Source organism: Chrysoperla carnea, chromosome 1 (assembly GCF_905475395.1).
Source record: "Chrysoperla carnea chromosome 1, inChrCarn1.1, whole genome shotgun sequence".
Lineage (NCBI taxonomy): Eukaryota > Metazoa > Arthropoda > Insecta > Neuroptera > Chrysopidae > Chrysoperla > Chrysoperla carnea.
The window spans coordinates 124,597,741-124,621,292 of NC_058337.1; the positions used below are offsets into that span (position 1 = coordinate 124,597,741).

The following is a 23,552-nucleotide window of genomic DNA, read 5'->3' on the forward strand; positions in this document are numbered from 1 at the left end:
TTAAGGCGCTCGATGGATGCCTTTTTCTGTTATGGGCTCTTATATCAAATCTTGCCCACGATAAATTTGTCACCAAACTTAAAAATTAAAATACAAATAACTAGAGAAGTAACAATATATAACAAAAAATTTGTTTTATTTAATCATTCTTAATAATAAAAACGGAAATATTGGTTTAATTATGTTGACTATGTTCACACGCAAACCACAGTGACATTTTTTTGTAATTACTCTCAATTTTTTGTAATTACTGAATGAAATGCATGTCGCTGCTGTGATTTCTATGCGAGTTTAATAAGTTGAATATACTTACTCAAAATACTTCCCATGACCTCTTACACATAACTTATAAAACAATAAAAATTCTGTACATAGTCTTAACCCCCGAGCCCCGACCAACAAAGAGGGGTGTTGTAAGTTTATTGTATCTGTGTGTCTGTCTATGGTATCGTAGCTTTTAAACGAATGGGACTAATTTTGTTTATTTGCTTGAAGATAATTTGATCGAGAGTGTCATTAGCTATGTTTCAAGTGCGAGTTTAGGGATCAGTACCTAACAACAGCTAGAAAAGAAGATGATCTTCAAATGTAGATTTTCTTGAAACTAGAGCACTCTCGATCATTTTACCTATCAAACAAAACAAACAATTAAAAATGGGTTCATCCGTTTAGGAGCTACGATGCCACAGACAGACACAAAGGAATCGATCAGACCTGATTTTGAATCGAGTATTATAATCCTCAAAGTTTGGATGGATGGATGGGTGTTACTTAATCACGACAGAACGGCTGAACGGATGTCGATGAAATTTGGCACTGAGGTAGATTATAGTCTGGAATAGCACATGGGGTATCCCGATGTATGGTTTCAGTGGGATAGATTTATTTTAATTTTTCATAGAGTAAAGAATCGACATAATTTTTTGTATAGGTAATGGTAAGAGCTTAGGTATCAGAAAATGACATGGGTGAATTTTTATCCCAGAAAAATGTACTGTTTCTATGAGATAGCATACAGAAACCGTGTTTTTTAAAGGATTTTGTAAAAGTTCGTGAAATAGCTTTTAAGCGCATTTCTCTTAAGAAGGCTTGATTAATTTTCACCGTAAAGATAAAAACTCTTATAATATTTTTTAATCGCGAGTAACACTACTCTCTTTTAATCGCGGGTAACACCACGAGACACAGCTTGTAATTTATAAATTAGTCTGGTGTTTTATTAAAAATCTTAATTATTTCACTGAGAATAATGGCCCCGAACTTGTTGATGATTATTTATAACAGGAAATACCTAAAATCATTTATCATCAAATACTAACACACATTATATTAGCTAGACATTTTAAAATCGAGCAAATTTCACATCCACCGTCAACATATTATACTAATGGTGGTACGTACTATGCGCGGAGGTAGTCAGTCATTTCATTGCCCCATTATATGTTACATGTGTTGTTCATGTTTTTTAAATGAGAACAATACATAATTTTTTTGTTTGTTAAATAATAAAAAGAGTATATATCGTTTTATTATCATTAATAAATAATAGAAAAAAAATTATAAACAATTATAACATTATTATTTTAACGTCTATATACAAATTAAAATAATGTAAGTAATACAGAGGAGAAACGATCGGAGTTAAACGATTTGATTTTTCACCAGAACTTACTTATCTTTTAAGAAAACTTTTTGTTTGTTGAAAAAAAAAAATGTTACGAAAAATGGAAGGAGTTAGATTCTAATCACATGTTTAATTAGGGTTTCCACCTCTCCAGATTTGATAGGGAAACTTCAGCAATCGTGTAGATGCTCCTCACTCCTGATCTCAACATAAATTCTCCACAGTTCAGTAACTAAAGGGAATTTGGGATTATTTGTTAAATATTCAGATAAATTTGACAGTTCTGAGCAGTTTTTACCTTATATATTTTTTCTCTAGCCTATTTTTCTGTCTTCCTTATTCCTTTATCAAATTCCATGATTTATCCTTCATTTTAAAGCTTTTCGTACTGGCTAATGACTAAAACTAGACTTACCGTCTCGAAATGTACCGCATAGGAAAAAAAGTGTTAAAGAAATAATATAAAGATTTAAATTTGTTCATTATGTATTTTGTGTATCATATCTGTAATAAAATTGCCTATAAATAAAAAGAAATAATTATGGAAAAACTGGGTACATAAAATATCAAAAATATCATTCAATATTTTGATTCAATGACTTAAGCTTCTCTATCTCCGGACTTTCTGATTTCCCTCCCCATCTACTCAAAACTTTGAGGTGGCAACTCCATACATAATCTTTCTCATACCTTGAAAAATAAACTTTTGGATGAAAATATCGCAAAGGAACTGGAGCTTGCGAAAAGTAGTCTTTCGATTATTAAATTTTCTTTGAAACGATTCTTATAATTAGCAATATCTTTAGTAGGAGAAGGTAGTCACTCACTCCAATAAAAAAACCTTCTATTGTTTTAAGTCTTAGTATACACAGCGAAAATGTAAAGAGTTATTTTGTGCTTAAATGGAGATTATACAATAACTTTATCCATGGGCTAAAGATGGCTTGATCCGTAAAAATATTGCTACAAATTTTGTTCCGGGCGCGTTTTAACTAGTTCGACCAGAAATGAAATAGGTTACTATTGTTTTCTTGATTTTTCCCATTCCCGTGTTTTTTTTCTGCCGTATATGTCAAAAGAATTATTGGCCACAAAATACGTGGCCAATAGGACAGGAAGCTTGCAATAAACTATAAAATGATGATTAATGGGAGTAGTTTTTATAATAATGAATATAGTCAGTTTGACCGGCTCATAGGGAAAATTATTTTTTACTTTTTAGTACAATAAGAGCTTGTTTACCAATAACTCTTAGTTAAACAGATTGAAAAATTGGCAGATACTTCATATAGACAATTTTCTTTATTTATCAAACTTATCTTTATCATTTCTCAAAAGCCAGATAATAATTATTAACTGAAATTTCTGAAATTTTATCTGTAGCCCCCAGTACTGTTAATTAGATTTTATTAATTTAACCATGTCTCAATATGGAGGTCATATGGCGTTTATACTTCTTTTTTGTAAATAGAATTCTTTCATTTTTTTGTGTAGTTGTTATATTATTAAAGCGTTAAAAACAGTATTTAATAACTTAATACTAAAGTTTGGTTTTTATGAAAAAAAAAAATTAATATATTTTTAGTATTTTTTAAGTTTTTTAATAATTAAATAATAATTATTTTTTATATGTCTTCTTTTTATTTTTATTTTTTTTTTAAACTTACTGTGATGATACCACCCTGAAATATGTTTTTTTTGAGGAATGTTAATTTGGTTTATTTGTTTCTTAGAAAGAAATCTGTTACAATCTATTGTGGTGTAATGTCTTCTTTTTCTCTAAAGATCTAAACCACCTGTATTCAAAATGTTGAAGGTGAAGTTAAGATATTAAGAAATATTTATATTAGTGGCTAATTAATATTTTATTAACGAGAAAAAAAAACCTTATTCGATAACTTCATTAATAAATGGAATAGTCTTTAATTCATTTAAATCAATACGTGGTCGCAAAATCCGTCGCTTCAATCCGTCTATCTGTCCTTAATTTCTATGTATGCTAAGATCTTTAAAACTACGCAATCGATATTGATGCGGTGTTTTCAAATTGATAGTGATTCAAGAGGAAGGTTTTTATGTATAATACATGAATAATATAGTGGAATATGGGGTTGAAAAAGGGGTTGAAATGGATGCGCTTCAAAACCTTAAAAAGTTGTGCATCGATTAAGCTCAAATACTGATAAGATATACAACCAGCTTCATGGATTGTTTTTATCTTTTTTAACTTCCGGGGGGTGGAAAGGTGGTTGGAGTTGGTGGGGTTGAATAATCGAATATTCAAATATACCCAAATGGGGTGTCAAATAAAAGAGCATGACGTGTACATTACAAAAACTGTAACCCTTTCGCAAGGGAATATGAGGGAGAACGTAAATCGCAAGGGGGTATGGGGCGAGGGCTGGGGGAAGGACGTGGGATTGTTGCCCTGCAAAGTGGATAGTTCACAGGTAGTTAAATGATAAACGTTTTTCTTGAAACGAAATTTATTTTTGGGGTTCTTTGATAAAAACGAATGGCTGCAACATTGTAAGGAGTGGCCAGATTTTATCCTGGAAAGAAAATTGATTTCTGGGATTCACTGAGAAAAATGATCGAGTTCAACATTTTTAGGAGTGGCTTGATTTTATGACACCCAGTTTAAGCCAGCTCAAACGTGTACTTAAAAAAATTGTCAGCAAAATTATCAATTTTTCGAAGCTTTAGTGCTGTGTCTTTATGGATGTCTATAAAGCATGTATCTCTAAAAATGTCTTCCGTGTCTTTATGGATGTCTTTAAAGGGTGTGTTTTTAAAGGACGTATCCAAGAAAATATTTAAGGACATTAAACCTATTATGTCGAGCTTTAAGCGCCCGTGGGTGGATTTAAGGCGCAAATCTGGGCGGGGTTTTTTTACTTGCAATTGCCTCCATTATATTAGTTTTAAATTAGCAATGTATATTAAAATAAATTGTTAAATTTAAAGTTAAATTTTTAAAACGTACTAACACATGAAAAAAAACTTATTCGATCTTGCCAGGATTCGAACCTGGAATCTTCTGATCCGTAGTCAGACGCGTTATCCGTTGCGCCACAAGACCTGTAGTAGTTTAAATAAAAATTATTAATAGGTTGAACTCTGTGAATGAAAAATACTCCATCGTTACTAAATAGCTTTTAGCTATAATTTATTCATTTTAAATATATTATTAATTTAACCAATGTTTTTCTTACAATTTTCTTTCGTTTACTTTTGTAATTAGTTCGTTCGTTATTTTTTTCATTTTCTTTATTAAAATATTCTGTTTTTATCGTTGTTTTATTAAGTATTATGTATTTTTCTTGTATATTGTTTCAGTTCTCTTGTGTGTATATGATGTGTGTGTTATCTGTTTTAATTTTAAAAATATAATGACTGAAAACGATAAGGTAGAAGATACTGGCACTAACTTAATAAAGAATTTAAAATTTCTTTATTCTTTATTTAGTCATAAACTGTCTGTTAATATTATAACCACACAATTAAATATTTTAGAGGAAAAATAGAAGCAATAGGGATCTATTTTTTAACAGTGGCGTACGATTTTAATACAAATGAAACCAAAATTTTAATTTAGTTAAAAAAAAAAACTTTGTTATAGGCAATGAACCATTTTTAATACATTTTTCGTTACGCCAAGCACTTTTTTGTGAAAAGCAAACCATTGGCCCCTGGTTAATTATTGAAAAATTGATGATTCATAAGAAATGGCTCTTCTGTGTACCGTATAACCTCTTTAAAATAACCTCTTTTTCTAAGAATTAAGTTCGTCGTACTAATTTCTACCGTCGTTACCCATTTCGAGTCAGCCGATCTTTGGTCGAGCATTTCAGCCGACCATAGGCAAAACATTTGTTCCGATGACTAAACGATAATAGATTAATCATCAGATTAAATGTTTGGCTGAAATATTTGGCCAATGATCGGCCAATTCTTGTTTGCCATGCTTGGCAAGACGTTATCATCCAATCATCAGCCAGTTCTAGGCCAATAATTGGGGTTAATCATTGACCGATAATAGGCTAATCATCGGATCAAATGTTTAGCATATAGTTGGCTGAAAAATTTGGCCAATGACCGACCAACTCTTGTTTGGCATTGGCAAGGCGTTATCATCCCATAATCAGCCAGTTCTAGGCCAATGATTGGGGACGATCATTGACTGATAATAGGGTAATCATCGGATCAAAAGTTTGTCCTATTGTTGGCTGTATTGTTAGCCAACAATCTGATGCTCCTAGTTTGCCATGCTTGGTAATACGTTATCATCTAATCATCAGCCAGTCCTAGGCCACTGATTGGGCCCAATCCTTGGCCTAATAATATCCAGCCTCTCACCTTCTTTTGCATGGGTAATACAACAATTATTAAGAGAACTGTATTTTTTCTCTTTCTAAGATATCGCTTTCTCTCTCTCTCTTTGATAGAAAGACACTAAAGTTTAAGGCGTTTAATTTTAAAGTATTAACGAAGTTGTTGGACACTCTATGCTTTTACAAATCGTTATTTGGTAAATTTTAGTTTTAATCAAATATTTTACTTTAAACAGTTTTTTTTTCTTTATTTCCATATCATTCTTATCGTTTCATTAATTCTATTTTTGTTCTTTCTATACTCTTCTATACGAAGACAATTCCTAGTACATTTCTTTCCATAATTTCAATTAAATTAATTCTGAATAATTTATTTATTTATATTCATGAATATTTTGAAAATAAATTTTAAAATATAAATAATTAATTAACATGAAAATTGAAAATATTTAAACAAATGTATTTGACTTGTCAAGTTCAACTTCTCAACTTAGAATATAATTTTAAACAATACTCTCATAACACTCCGCTCTAGTCTGGTATGAGAGTATTAGAATACATGACATAGAAACATAAACTTTAATAGACATTTTACACACATTAATAATAATAATAAATATAAATGTTTTCTTAGACAACAACAGCCAACAAACAGACACAGCTCAGCAGAACAAGCACATTTCATAATTTATGCATTGTTAATGGCTTATTTGTTGATGGACCCTTAAGCATTTATCCAACCAGTCATCCATCCATCATTCACTTAAAAACTTCACTTAAACACATAATATTACGGTATTTAAGGTGGTTGTACCATTAAACTATATAAAGAAAATGTTTACTAAATTTTACAGGATTTCGAAATATAACATAAAAATTAAAAATTTACTTTCGTGTGTGGCATCGAAACTTTTAAAGGTGTATATTTCAAAAAAATCTGCTCAACCATTTCAAGATCATCACCTCTTTTCTAGTTGTTATTGGGTACGAAATCGTAAACTCTAAAATGTAGGTAGCTAAGAACACTGTCATTAAAAATTAAATTTGAAACCAAAACCAAAACATCAAAATCGGTTCGTCCTTTTAGGAGCTGCGATGCCTCAGACAGGCACACAGATATTCAGACACGTTAAACACCACATTTTGTTAGTAAGGGATTTAAAACCATACAAAGTAATAAGAGTATCTTTCTTCTCACTTCCTCAGTGTACATCATAATAAACAAACACATACTTTTATACAAAACGTGAATTTGTTCTAACCTACTTGCCTAGCCTAGTCATTTAAATACAGTTTCTGATAGCTGGCGCTAAAAGCCACAGGTTGTAAGTATGGTTTCGGAAACATGGGATCCAAAAAAGCTGCAATTGAGTCACGTATTTCATGGACGCTTTTTACCAATATTTATTTATCAAAGAATAGGTACTAAATTTGTTTAACTCTTCAGGTGAAGAATTCTCACTGCACGGGCAGAAAAGTGAAGTTGGTTTTTGAAAATCTTTAGAAGTACGCAAAATATGAACGTTTATAATTCCTAAATAAACAAAAAGGAATATATAGGCTAATGACGTCATTGTCCGATATCACTATAGATATATATATAAAATACATAAAAAATTTTGTTTTGCTAAAAGGATGCTATTGCTCTGGGTAACAATCTTTGAATGCGTTTGCTTCGTTTTTTAATCAATTTTAAATTCACGTTTCAAATTTTGGCATGGTATCAAGTATAGTTTTAAAGCAAAAAAGTCTCTAGATTCATATTCGGAAATTTGAGTAGTAAGATTCTTATGGAACATAACTGTATGTGCTTGGGTATATGAATAATTAATATCAGCCAATCACAACAAATGTGTACAGTCTATACTCCATCGATATATATGTATACATATAATATACTAGCTGTGAACTACCCGCTTTGCTGGGCAACATTCCCACTTTCACCCCTCCCCCCATATTCCATATCCTTTTCTAGGTTACTATCTATCTCCTAACTAAATTTCATCAAAATCCGTTCAGCCGTTTAGGCATGATAGAGCAAAACTCCCAGCAAAAACCATAAAAAAATCACTAACTTAATTCAGTTTTCTGACTACTTCCTACCCCCTAAGTACGATGACGTGATCATTTTGATCTTATATCCGTTTTTAGGTAACCATCTATCACCTTACTAAATTTCATCAAAATCTGTTCAGCCGTTTAGACGTGAAAGAGCAAAAGTCCCAACAAAAACGACTAAAAATCACTAACTCAATTTAGTTATCTGCCTACTGCCTACCCCCTAAGAACGATGGCGTGATTATTTATAGCCTATGATCATTTCTAGGTTATCATCTATCACCATACCAAATTTCATCAAAATCCGTTCAGCCGTTTAGGCGTGAAAGAGTAACAGTCAGACAGACAGACAGACAGACAGACAGACAGAGTTACTTTCGCATTTATAATATTAGTATGGATTATTTAGAATGTGAGACTACTTCAAGAGAACGTCCTTAAAACTGAAACAAACTAATCCATTACATGATTTAATATTGTGCATTTTCATAACAAATATAGATTATATCAGGAAATACTTATTTGAAATAAATTCTTTTTTAATGTGTTTAAATTAACCAAATGAATAATAATAATAATAATAATATGATTTTATTATTAAACAGCACGTCTATGTCGTCGTCTATTTTCTAGTTGTACAATATTATAGTATTATACTTTAAATTTCATAGACAATGTTCTACTACTATCTTTGTCTATCATGTTTATTATATTTTAATAATAATAATAAACTTTAACTATTTTTAGTAGTCTACTTGGATTAGGGTTGCTATTTCTTCAGATTTGTACGGGAGACTTCAGAAATTCTGTAATTTTTTCCAACTCCCGATATCAACATAAATCCTCCATGAGTTCAACGATAACATATTCAGATAAATTCGATAGTTCTGAGCAGCTTTCATTTTAAATTATTTAAAGGATCTCACTATCTCTATACTTTCTGGCTTATCTCCCTGCTTCACAGAACTTTCAGGTGACAACCCTAAATGAGACCAGTATTCATTGGAATTATTGGAACTATGTCGGACGTTCAGATTTGTTTACTGGTTGGAAGGCAATACCAAAAATGTGCAACAAGAAAACGACCCCAAAATACGGCAGGTAGATTATCTAGGTAACTAAAACTTTTGTAATCAATTCAGCTTGCCATGAATTTTGAGAATATGCAAAAATATTTGTCAATTTTGTATTTTTTGTCCAAAATTTATATTTTTTCATAATAGTTTCCTCGTAATGTTCATATTTCAATCATTATTTAGTCACACTGAGTAGAATTTACCCCTGCAAGTTTGTTGCTGAACTGTAACTTTCAGAAGCGAAATATCCCTCTAAGGAAACTAGATTTTTCGTTGAAAAAAGACTTCCATTAATCCGATACTTGGGCCATGATTAAAGCGTCAATTTTCATTTTTATCAAACAATCCTTTATCAATTCGTATAATGTAATCCACTTGTGGTTTTACGTCTTTAAGAACTTTTTTATAATCTATTCGCCTCGTGCATGAGTTTTATTCCAGGTAGTTATCATAGAAAGGACACACTACTTAATTAATATAATTGTATGTATCGACAAATCTATGAATTGTATATATGGTTGATATTGAAAATATAGGATAACCCTGTTAACGAACTGGCCATATTACCCATAAAAATGTAAAACTAGACTTGATACCATGACAAAATTTGAAAGTGAAATTAAAATTGATTAAAAAACGAAGAAGTTATAAGTATTCAAAGATTGTTGCCCATTGTTTGTCCTTTTAACAAAACAAAGTTTTATATGTAATCTCTATGGCGATAATCACGTATGACGTCGCTAGTGGGTCTCTTTTTCTTTGTTTAATTAGGAATTTTAAACGTTCATATCTTGCATACTACACTGGAATCGCTGCTGTCGATTGCTTCGCCTACCATGATTACGTACGCTTCATTATCAAATTTTTCATGGTCGGATACCTACTTTCCTTATACTAAAATATATATTTTGTTATTATACAAAGATTTATTTTTTTTCATATCCGTACGTCGTGTTGCCTATGCAAAGGTATATGATAACTGTGTATAACCATGATTGTATAGTTATCTTTGTTTTAAGACCACATACATTGTAAAATAGTTTGTTTATATTAAATAATATTATGAACGAGTTAGAAGAAAAAAAAATTAAATTAAAAGTATGTGATATATGTTTTTATAATTAATTCTATTAGTACACTTGGAGAGAATGTTATGATGGTGCGTTTTTATGCGTCTGAATATAAAATCTTTAAAACTTTTCTAAGAAAATATTTTATATACTAGTTATTTGATAATAACAAGTGAAAACAAACAATTGACTGAGTTCATTGTTGAAAAACCATGTAAAGACAGTGTTGATTACTCTGTCACATTACACATACATACATATCACACATATATAACTGATATACCCAAATAAAACTACAATTTGCGCATAATCTGCGCTCTCATGGGTAAACAGTGATGTTTACGAATAAATGTTTCAAACAAAAATGTTTATTGTTTATTTTTTTATAAGGAACATTTTTTATATTTAAACTTTTGTTCTATCTCTAACGGTTTACAAGATGAGTTCTACGGACCCAAGACCCAATTGACCTATGTTGCTCATTTACGAACTCCAGTAAACTTCAGGTTGATATCTCTTTTCGTTTTTGAGGTAATCGTGATGACAGACGGACAGACGACAGATGACAGACAGACAAACGAAATAGACTAATTAGGAAATTTTATGAACACCTATACCAAAATTTTGTTCATAGTATCAATATTTTTAAGGATTACAAACTTGGGACTAAACTTAGTATACCTTGGTATATTTCATTCATATACATGGTTTAAAAAGCTTTAAATTCATTAGGGAAAAGTGTAATATCAATAATCTGACTTAAAATTTGTGTTTTTTAAGATTTTTTCCTACATAAAAGGCTTTTGTCCTAAATTTGAAAAATTGGTTTATATGTTACATTATACATAGTATTTGATTTACACCAAAAGTATTATTAAACAAGATGGATCCTGAGGAATATAAGATAATTTTGAACCAAAAATTTAAAAAATCGGGTTTATTTAATGATTAGATGCGTGGCTTTTGAGATATAATCAATAATTAGACACAAAAAGCGATTGTCTCAGAAACTATGCATCCAATCGATACATAAACTCGATTTTTGTATTTTATGGGTCAAAATTACCTTATATACAGAGGTTTATCGAAATTGGAAACAAAAATTTGTACCTGATTGCGATTTTTTCTAAGGGGTATCTCTTAAGAAAAACACTAATTTTAAAAGAAAAGAATTTATATTTAAACAAGTGAAAAGAAACAATTGACAGAGTTAATTGTTGAAATACCATGCATAGTCAGTGTTGATTTCTTTATCACATAACACATACAAAAATGTATAGACAGTGTTGATGCGCAATCGTTTGTTTTTTTGACGTCACGTAAATAACAAAAGATATTCACTTTTAAATAGACACACACACAACTGATATTCCTTTATTTTTAATACATACTATAAAATTTGCACCTAATTAACGCCCTCGTGGGTAAACAGTGATGTTTACAAAAAAAAGTTTCAAACAAGTTTTTTATTTTTTTATGAGGAACATTTTTTACATTTAAACTTTTGTTCTATCTCTAACGGTTTACAAGATGGGTCCTACGGACCCAAGACCCAATTGACCTATGATGCTCATTTACGAACTTGACCTCACTTTTTACGTCCTGAGTACGCTGTAAAAATTTCAGCTTGATATCTTTTTTCGTTTTTGAGTTATCGTGTCCACAGACGGACGGACGGACGGACGGACAACCGGAAATGGACTAATTAGGTGATTTTATGAACAGCTATGACAAAATTTTTTTCCTAGCATCATTATTTTTAAGCGTTACAAACTTGGGACTAAACTTAATATACTATGTATATTTCATATATGCATGGTATAAAGATATTATCATGAAATCACGAATTACAAGCTAACGTATTCAATTGTAATCCACGTGACCGGCCTAATTAACAAGCCGCCGCCGCCTTATATAAATATTAATTTAAATATTTAAAAAAGAATTGGAACACAGATTTTATTACAGCTTTAAATATAAAAATATTAAAAAGTATGTTATCACATTAATTTTTGAAAAAATATAATCAACAACAAAAAACAAAAACTGAATGGCTTAATAAAATGATACATAAATGAAAACTAATATAAATACAAGTGAAAAGAAACAATTGACTGAGTTAATTGTTGAAATACCATGCATAGTCAGTGTTGATTTCTTTATCACATAACATATAACATAAATACATGTGACACATATAATATAATCAAGTATAGTAAATATTATAAAATTTCCGCCTAAGTGGCGCCCTCACGGGTAAACAGTGATGTTTATGAAAAAATGTTCCAAAAAAAGTTGTTTAATTTTTGATAAGGAACATTTTTTACATTTAAACTTTTGTTCTATCTCTAACGGTTTACAAGATGGGTCCTACGGACCCAAGATCCAATTGACCTATGATGCTCATTTACGAACTTGACCCCACTTTTTACGTCCTGAGTACGCTGTAAAAATTTCAGCTCGATATCTTTTTTCGTTTTTGAGTTATCGTGTCCACAGACGGACGGACGGGCGGACAACCGGAAATGGACTAATTAGGTGATTTTATGAACACCTATGACAAAATTTTTTTCCTAGCATCATTATTTTTAAGCGTTACAAACCTGGGACTAAACTTAATATACTATGTATATTTCATATAAACATGGTATAATAAATAAATACTACAAATAATATATACAGGGTGTTACAAATATGTAGAACTAATATAAATAGGTACAATACAAAATGAAATATATTAAGGTGTACTAAGTTTAGTCCTAAGTTTGTAACGCTTAAACAAATTGATGCTATGAACAAAATTTTGGTAAAGATGTTCATAAAATCACCTAAAAAGTCCATTTCCGATTGCCTGTCCGACCGACCGTCTGTCTCTCCACCTGTTCGTCCGTAAACACGATAACTCAAAAACAAAAACGGATATCAACCTCAATTTTTTTTAGCGTGCTTAGCACGTTAAAAATAATTTGGGTTCGTAAATGAGCAACATAGGTCAATTGGGTCTTGGATCCGTAAGAATTCATTTTGTAAACCGTTAGAGGTTGAACAAAATCTTAAATGTAAATGTTTATAAGAAATAAACAACTTTTGTTTGAAACATTTTTTCGTAAATATCACTGTTTATCTGTGAGACATGTGTGTGTTATGTATGTATGTGTGGCTATCTTTCTTTACTTACATGAAGTAAAAAAAAAAACGATTGCGTAATTGTATTTCAACAATTTACTCAGTCAATTGCTTCTTTTCACTTGTATGTGTAGCTAGTTACATATTTTTGTTACATCCTGTCTGTAATAATACTATCAGTATAAATATTTAATTAAAATAAATTTATATTCTGTCAAAATATTTTATAATTTAGTGTTCGAGTGAGTTGGTGGTAAATACTGTGTGCTCTCTGATGATGCTATTTTATATTTGTTTTTATTTTTATTTAAAAGAACAAATTAATGTCATTTATATATTTTTGTAGTTAATTAAAAATAAAAGATATATATATTTTTTTCAGTTATATATTTAATTTGTTTTTTTAAATTTTAATTTAAATATTGTAATAGTTTATTTTATTTAATCAAAATGCCATTATAAGAAGTCGTGTTTTTCATAGCATAGCTATACTGTTAAAACCTTTTTCTTTTTCTATGAATTAGAATTAGTTTCAGCAAATCTGCAGCTAAAAACTTTAAAACTTTTTATACCATGCATATATGTTATATGCAAGGTATACTAAGTTTAGTCCCAAGTTTGTAACGCTTAAAAATATTGATGTTATGAACAAAATTTTGGTATAGGTGTTCATAAAATCACCTAATTAGTCCATTTCCGGCTGTCCGTCCGTCTGTGGGCACGATAACTCAAAAACGAAAAAAGATATCAAGCTGAAATTTTTACAGCGTACTCAGGACGTAAAAAGTGAGCAACATAGGTCAATTGGGTCTTGACCTATGTGTCCGTAGGACCCATCTTGTAAACCGTTAGAGATAGAACAAAAGTTTAAATGTAAAAAATGTTCCTTATCAAAAAATAAACAACTTTTGCTTGAAACATTTTTTCGTAAACATCACTGTTTACCCGTGAGGGCGCAAATTATGCGAAAAATGTATAGTATGTATTATATAAATTGTATATGTATGTGTAATGTGTTAGAGTAATAAACACTATTTATGCATGGTATTTCAACAGTTAACTCAGTTAATTGTTTGTTTTCACTTGTTTATATCAATTTTTTCGATTTTATCGTTATATGAACTAAACTTTTGGTCCTTATTACTTAATAAGATAAAAGAACTGAAACTATAATATTTTATTTGATATTTTGCTTTTGCAAATTAACATATTTTATAAATTCATAATAATAATTTCCTTTGGTTTTTAAAAAATTAAATAATTTAGAAATAAAATATTAAAATAATTTATTTCTATCTGTCTGCATAATATATTGTTTGCATATTAAATTTTTTTCAAAAATATTACAAAGACCACCTGGATAGAATTTTTTTATCATAATAGATTTTCGAATAACGTCTAAGTGAGATTATTTAATTTGTACAAAAGAAACAAATAGAAAAAAACAAATTTTTTCACGATCTAAAAAAATATTGATTTGACAATCGAAAATCATCGATATTTATCAGTCAGTAGGTGTGATCTAATAACATGACATGAATAATTTAGTTGTAAAATAGAAAGATCATAATATGTAGTCAATTTTTCTAAGAAAACAATTCTTTTTTTCTATTTTTCATTATAATTTGAAAGGAACATTTAAGAAAAACTCTCTAAATCAGTTGAAGATGTGACTTTAATTACAATGTTTAAAAAAAGCTATTATAATTACGTCACGAACATAGCACACTGCGCCTGAAGTTTATTTAAAAAATTTATTTCTAAAAAATATTTGGAAATAATTCGTTTATTCATTTTACTAAAAACAACTTCTTAGTGAATTTCAAAATTAGTTTTGGTAAATAAAATATAAAATATAAATGATTATTATTTTTAATTAAATTCAATTTCGATTTTGTGCTTTAATGTCGCCTAAATATTTAGATGATTTAACGAAATTTATTACACAAAACACGTAATAAATAATAATATAAACAATATATTAGCAATAAATAGAATTATATCATTTGTTTAATCAATTAAATAAATTATTTTCACTAATCAATAATTTTTGTTATGCATTTTAATGAATTATTTGTAAATTTTTGCAAACATCAACAATTATCACGTTTTCCATTAAATAATTTTGATTAATTTTTACACAAATAAGACTAGGTGATATAGGCGTTGGTATCTCGAAGTTAATGTGGATTTAATTTTTTTTCTAAGAACATTTCAGTAACCATCGGCTAAGTAATCATTAAACAAGTGAAATTAACAAAATTTTAAAAATCCCCGACAATTTTTCGAGTAAAGAACCATAAGCCCGCACTTAAACTAAGAACACTCTCTGCTTAAATTACCTTTTACATTAGAGCTTTCTCCAAACCGACTTGAACCGATTTTGAGGATCACCGCCTATTTTTTAATTGTTCCGGGCACGGAACTCTAAACTCGCCCTTAATGCATAGCTAAGAACACTTTCCATTAAATTTCCTTTCAAACGAAACAAAAAAATTCAAAATCAGTTCATCCATTTAGGCGCTACGATGCTACAGGCAGGCAGGCAGACAGACAGACATACACACAGCGGTCAAACTTTTAACATCTCTTTTTTTTGGTTCGGGGGTTAAAAAATAAAAATAGCAATTTTTTGAAAACAAAACATCTTTACTTTTGCAAAAACTTGCTTTTTTTTGGAAGACATTAAGTATATATAACGAAATCACTTTTTATTACGTTAATTATCGATAGTCAATACATTTAATTTACTTTTTTTACTTTAATCTAATTTTTTAAGCAATAATAATAAGGAAGTGATTTCAGCTTGGTAATGGCATAAACTGAAAGACCTCAATAAATCACATAGTTTATTAGTTATTTAAATAACATAAACTTTACTTCATAGTCTATTAGGCCCAAAAATATTTAAAATCCAAACGAAATTAGTCAGTTATTTTACAGTTTTGGAACTTTTATCGATAGAATAAAGGGCGTCTAGATCCAATTTGCGCAACAAAAAACCCTAATATAATTTCAGCAATAATAATAATGGAGTTTAGTCTTGATTTTTTAGACATCCATATATAACAGAGGCCACCCACATCATTATGTTTAATCTTTATTTATTTTAAACTACATCTGAATTTACAATTAAATTAAAAATGTGGGAGGAGTCAGTTACTTCGCTCGTATCCAAGTGAGATCAATTTACCGCCCTATTATTTATAACTGCTTACATGGCCTCTACTTGGATTCGAACCCGCATCCTCCTTTTCAGTAATTTAACGGTTGAAGGCGATTGAGATCTTTACTCGCTCTGCCACTGAGCCGGTTAATTTCAGTTAAACAACAGAATCCTCCAATCTCACTTCGTGTAGACCAGTGCCCATACTGTCTAGTCTATTTGATGTGTTCGTGATGCTGTTTAATTTATCCCACACACGTTAAAACAAAAGAATAACTCATTATTTATGATAATTATCATTACTGATGATGATTAATAATTATGGTTATTAATTTTTTTTATTATTATTTATTTAAAGTAGAGACAAGAAAGACAACATAACGCAAGAGATATATGTTTTTTTTTTGCAACGACCGACCGACTGATTTATAATATTATATCTCTTTTTATTTGTTTTGTGAATTTCATAATAAAAAAGATTATATGCCATAAAATGAATCATATTTTTCATTACTAATTGGATTAATACGTTACAAAAAAAAAAGTTATGATTAGTACACCATGTGTTTCATTAAGGACTGAATTTTTTTTGTTTAAGTAAAAAATGTTTAGCAGAATATTTTGTACTAGCTTGATACCCGCCTGTTTCACTGGACTTAAAAGTAAAACACACCGCTTTATATCCTCCAACCTCTCTTGGAGTGCACAGTTTTCAATTTTGTTACATGTAAAATAGTCATAATTCATTGAGTATATCAGAAAAGTTGGCCATGAATGGATTGACATTTACTATTTTAAATTTTTACAGAATACTTATAGTTCAAAATGATGGTTATAGATCTGCTCCATCTATAATCATAATTTTGAACCATAAATTACAGATTTATGTAAAGATTTAAAATAGTAAATGTCAGATTAAATTTAATTTTTTAATTTTTTTTTTTTAAAATATATCATTATAAATTATAGCTCATGTGCTATTCTGATATATCAACTATATTGCTGTGCAGTTTCATTAAAAACCATTCGCTAGTTTTAGCGTGAAAGCGTAACAAACAAGCAAACAAACATCCTTACTTTCGCATTTATATTATATAGAGATTTATAGAATGTTGTATATCAGCTCGTCTTTGAAATAAAACTAATTTTGTAGTATTAAAATTTACTTATTCTTTATTTCACTGTTGACAATTGTTTCGTTCCGTCGGTCCATTGCTTTAAGGATTACATGGATTTGAAATTGCAATGTGCATTTTGTGATTATATACTAATAGTACAGCAGGCCATAAATATTTCACAAAAGATTCCTATCAATCGGAGTGAAATTGTTCCCTTTATGCTATTCATTACTCATAGCTTCTTAGGTTATTAACCTTCCCAAATTTTTCGGGTACGTCCCGAAATCCAGATTATTTTATCGCATCTCAAGGAAAGGTGGGACAAAAAGACTTTTTTCTACCACGACTAATTTGCCAAGCAAAACATGATTAGATAAGAATCTAATTAAAAATCTAGCAAAGACGGGTGTTATAAGTTAAACATGTTTGTGTATCTGTGTGTCTATCTGTAGCATCGTATTTCATAAACGGATTAACCGATTTTGAATTTTTTTAAATGAATGGTTATTTCATTAAGAGTGTAGTTAGCTTCAGATATGTTTCAACTACGATTTTAGGATTCCATTTTCGAAACGACTAGAAACGACTAGAAGTGATGATCTTCAAAAGGCCGAGCAAATTTTCTTGAAACATAGCTAAAAACACTCGATAAAATTACCTTTTAAAAAAATCAAAATTGGTTCCTTTCTTTAGGAGCTGCGATGCCACAGACCTGATTTTTTGTCGTGGATTTCTTTAAAATTTTAGTTTATTATTTTATTTATTCCTTCGTTTAAAGACTAAAAATACTCACTTACTAACAAAAAATATTTGATTTTTGGCATCGGATAACGCCCACATGATAGTTATTTTATTACATTTTTAGAAAAACTAGTAGAAAAGGTTTTCCTTAACGCACAAAGGTCATGTAATCCCTCAAGAATTGCTTCAAATCCAAGAACTGAATCCAAGAATCCAAGTTTGAAAGAACAAAGTGACGAATTTTCTTTAAAAATATTTTCTTTTAGAAAGATTTTACTCTGGTCGAGTTTAGAAACTAAAATGTTTTAGTTATTGTAATTTATTTAGCTAGTTTTTTTCTTTTAAATTTGTTTAGCTAAATATTTGTTTAAATAATCGTGATTACACTATACAAGTATCGATGTCTTGAATAATTATAGCAAGATAAAGGGCAATAAAACGTCGTGGGAACAAATTAATATATATATTGTTTATAAAAATACCTACTTGTATATTGTATATAAAATCGTACATGCGGTATAAAGTAATTTCAATGCAATTTTAAACGCATATAAAAAAAATTAATAAACTACAGATATTACCTTTTTGTATCAATAATAAAGTCATGGTAGTTTATATAAACATTAGGGTGCTGTAGCAAATTGTATAATATAAAGAATGATCATTAATTTGACCGCAGAATGGAATACAATATGAGATTGAAATATTCTTTTTATAGACAAGGCTTTATTTATTTATCGCTAGTGACTAGAATAAATTTTTAATGTTTTAAACAATAAAAAATTAATTATTATATAAAAACTAATATTATAAATGGGAAAGAAATTCTTCCTGCCTGTCAACCTTTTGACCTTTTCACGTCAAAACTGCTAAGCCAATTTTGCTGATTTCTGGTAAAAAGATAGATAGGACATTGGGAACGGACGTAGAGAACTTTTTGTCCTGAAAATGAAATTTAAAGGGTGTAATAGTGGATGAAAGTTTGTAGGGGGTGCCAATCTTTTCTTGATTTAGGCTTAGATAATTCAAAGTATTATTGGGTTTTCCAGCGAAGAGATACTCTATCTAGCGTTTTTATTTTGGTAAATAACCTGTTTTTCATAACTACATCAATACACATCAGTAACTTTTAGACACTTAGTTAGGTACGTGGTATAAATTCATTATGAATCCATTTTTAAATAAAAGCGTGTCATAGGTGTTGCGTTAGCTAAGGGAATTTCCTCAGAAATTGAAGAAAAAAAAACATTTTTCTTAAAATCGACTATTTCATTTTTAGTTTTCCAAGAAGTTTTATTTCGAAAACTAAGCTCTAGAGAAAAAAAATCACCAGAGTTCTTTTTTTGCTTAAAACTGATCAAAATAAATAAATAATTAAATATTTTTAAATTTGAAAAAATTTCAAATTTTGAACTTTGTTTTAATTTAAAAAATATTTAATTGACATAAAGTAATAAAAGTTATCAATTTTTGTCATTTTATTTCTATGGTATTAAAAATATATTTTGATAAAAACTGCTAGTTGATCTTGAAATGAACTGATATCTATAAAAATGATTTACTGAGCTAGACGCAAAAAAATTGGTAAACAAAACAGCTGTTTTATCACAGATGATGGTTGATATTTGTGACATATATCTGAATAGGACATAAAATTTCCCTTTTCAGTTCTTTTCACGCTAGAATGATGGAGTTTTTTTTTCATTTGACGCGTAATAAAGTCAAAATTACAGAAAACTTAAATTTGAAGATATACGTTGCAATGCTCCGAAAATGGGATAAACACACCCAAAACCACTTTTTTTTCTTCAATATATGCTGAAAAGATGCGGTTTTTTACTATCGACGTGAAAATTCATGAAAGGAAGAATTTTGGTGAATCCAGGAGTTTATTTATTTATCGAAAGTGATAGTTTATAATCGAGTACAACGGGGTTTTTTTTTTTCAATAATATATATTAAGATTTTAACTTTAAATAGCTTTTTTTTAATTTCCATCGACTAGTTTTGGAGAGATCTATAAAAACATATCATCAATCTACTGTTTTCCCATAAGATCGATAAATCGTTAAATATGCCTACTTTTAAAGTAATTTATTTATTTAAATAATCGGACAAATCTCTCTAAAATTTTCAGAATTGATTTAGATTTATTTCTGCTTTATATAAAAAAAGGCAAGCCTTTCCTTAATGCATTTTTCTATAAAGTTTCTGAATTTTTTTTTAGATTTGAATAAAGTTACTTGCATGAAAACTATATTTAACGGATAAAAAGAGCAAACAACGTTAATGTCGTATCTGGTTTTTAAGTAAAAAAATATACACAAAGAAATTCTTTAATCATCTGTTAAACGATATACAACACATCCAATTAAAATTTAATTAACAAAACCATATGTTTTGATTGAGTAATTAATAAGTAGTGTATAGGTAAAACATGTTTAATGTATAAAAAAATGTTTTTTTTTCCTATAAATTAAAATCAAACTCATTAAAAATCATACCACATTTTTATTAATCAATAAAAAAACAAGTGAAAACAAGCAATTGACTGAGTTAATTGTTGAAATACCATGTATAGACAGTGTTGATTACTTTATTACATTACACATATACTCAATGTCACAAAAAATGCCTGTTTTAAAACATTCTAAGTGTTACTATTATAACATAACATATGATGCGTACGCTTAGAATGTTTTAACTGTGGCACTTTTTCTGACAGTGAGTGTACATACATGTCACACATTCATAACTAATATTCCCATATAATACATACTATGCAATTTACGCATAATTTGCGACCTCATGGGTAAACAGTGATGTTTACAAAAAAATGTTTCAAACAAAAGTTGGTTATTTTTTTATAAGGAATATTTTTTACATTTAAACTTTTGTTCTATCTCTAACGGTTTACAAGATGGGTTCTACGAAACCAAGACCCAATTGACCTATGTTGCTCATTTACGAACTCGACCTCAGTTTTTACGTCCTGAGTTATCGAGTTGATAGACGAACGGACAGCCGGAAATGGACTAATTAGGTGATTTTATGAACACCAATACCAAAATTTTGTTCATAGCATCAATATTTTTAAGCGTTACAAACTTGGGACTTAACTTAGTATACCTTGCATATTACATATATGCATGGTATAAAACTGAACGCAGTAAAAGTCAATGTTTTTAAAAGGAACTTATTTAACTGTTTCGTTAAATTTTTTTAATGTGTTATTTTTTCATTCGAATAAAAAAAAAAATAAACAAATGTTTGGGAACATGAAAACGTCATAAAAAATCTTTGTGATCATTATTAGTTAGTTATTCTTTTTTAATGATCGTGAATCGATGATTTTGTTTGAATGAAAACCGTAAACGAAATTGTTTCTATGGGAAGGTGCATTAAATAACGATGACCTATGTTTTATTAGTTCATTATCATTCATCAGTCGAGATGGTATATTTGCAACTTTCAATGTATCTTGACAGATTTAAATTTTTTGTAGGTTAGATATTTACACCGTGCATGAGTTTTATTTCAAGAGTTTCCATGTTACACTCTACTTTATCAATATCGTTTTATGGATAGACACATAAGTCTATGGTTTTTTTATATGGTTTACATTGAAAATTTAATAATATTTTCTAACAAAATTAAATGAGTTATTATGTTAATTTACATTTAAAAAATATCACTTATGCAATTTCGTTTCTTATTGTCAAAATTTCTAATGCAACAAGTTTAAATAAATTAATTATTATTTAATAATATTTATTTGATTACTATACCAATTACATGTAAACAATTGAAAAAAAAAGTCATATTTTAAATAAAACGAGTTGTCCCCCTTCACCTACTTTGCATACAACGAATAGTATTCTTAATGTTCCTTTCTTATGTTTCTTCGAAAATTAACCAAATATATTTTTCTTTGTTTCAGGTATGGATTTATTTGAACCGTCAATCAATTATTTAAATTTGTGCTACAAAATATGGAGATGCTGAAAAATTCGGATTTGAGTAAAATAAGAATGGTTTCACAAAGTGCCATATATTGTCTAACGTACTCTAGGTTTTTGCATTTTCTTAATATTATTGTTTAATTAAAGAGAATTGAAAAAATACATACACACCAGGAATCGAACCTGGGTCTCTTGGAATCTTAATTTGTTTGTTGTTTGCCAACATTAACTTATTTATTACTTATGTTTGTTTACTAAATTTGGTATACAAATTTAAACGTCAAATTGTTTCGATTACTATTGATGATTTTTTTTTGGAAAAATTATGTTTTTGATACGCTTTAAAAACGAAAGATGGGAGAGTGGCAGAGTGATAAAAGCTTTTACCTAACAATATGCCAGGACCTTAAAGAAGGTAGTTTCAAGTTTTTGAATGATTTGAAAAAAATTTCAGTGTGATAATTATTTCAAAAGATACAGGATTTTGAATCCAGAAGTATTAATTTTGCTTGGAAAGCGAATCTTTTATTCCATAAAACTCGTACGCGTACTTTTTGGAGTAACCACCAGCGTCCAGCTTTCGAGTAATCTAGAAATTTGTTGTAAAATACTTTTTAAAATTTTGGTCCCCTTCTAAATTTATCGATTCGGAAATTAAAATTGTTGAGCAATAGATTCCACAATAGAGAATTCCACTATTTTTTAAAAAGTACTTCGAAATGTTGATTTTGCTAATAAAAAGCCACCAAAAATTTATTTCGGAAAAATACACACGCTTTCATGCCAAAAACTTAAATTAAATTTTAACCTTTTTTAAACTGTCAAAAACGTGAGCATCCCATTTGATGACGTAATATGGGTATCACTATACGAAATAACACAAATAAGTTTGACAGATATATTCATAGACTGATTATAATAAATATAAATACTTATTATCTATGCATATATTATACCCAACTGTCTAGACTGAACTAACTGATGGTCTATGGCTCATACCGCTATGACATCACAGCAGAGCTTACCCGCGTTTTAGGTCACGTGATATACAGTTTAAAAATTACGATTTTTAATTTTAATATTATAAAAGAAAAATGTGCTTTTATGACTCGAAATCAGAATATTTAAGTATATTTTTACATAAATTTTAACTTTTTTCAAATTTCATGATTTATTTTTGTTTAACGATAATACCCTATTAGAAAGTACAAATTTTCAAACGAACTGTTGCGGAACCAAATTCAACGATTTAAAAATTTGTGCTATAAAAATTTTCT

At 29.1% G+C, this 23,552-nt stretch overlaps 1 protein-coding gene and 1 non-coding gene across 2 annotated transcripts in view; one reads left to right on the top strand and one right to left on the bottom strand.

Annotated features, from left to right (window-relative positions):
- The window catches only part of LOC123298034 (glypican-4), a 214,522-nt gene that overhangs the window by 141,356 nt on the left and 49,614 nt on the right, over nt 1-23,552 (top strand). The window lies entirely within an intron of this gene.
- Trnar-acg lies at nt 4,634-4,706 on the bottom strand. Its single transcript has one exon. It is a non-coding gene; the product is annotated as a tRNA-Arg (tRNA).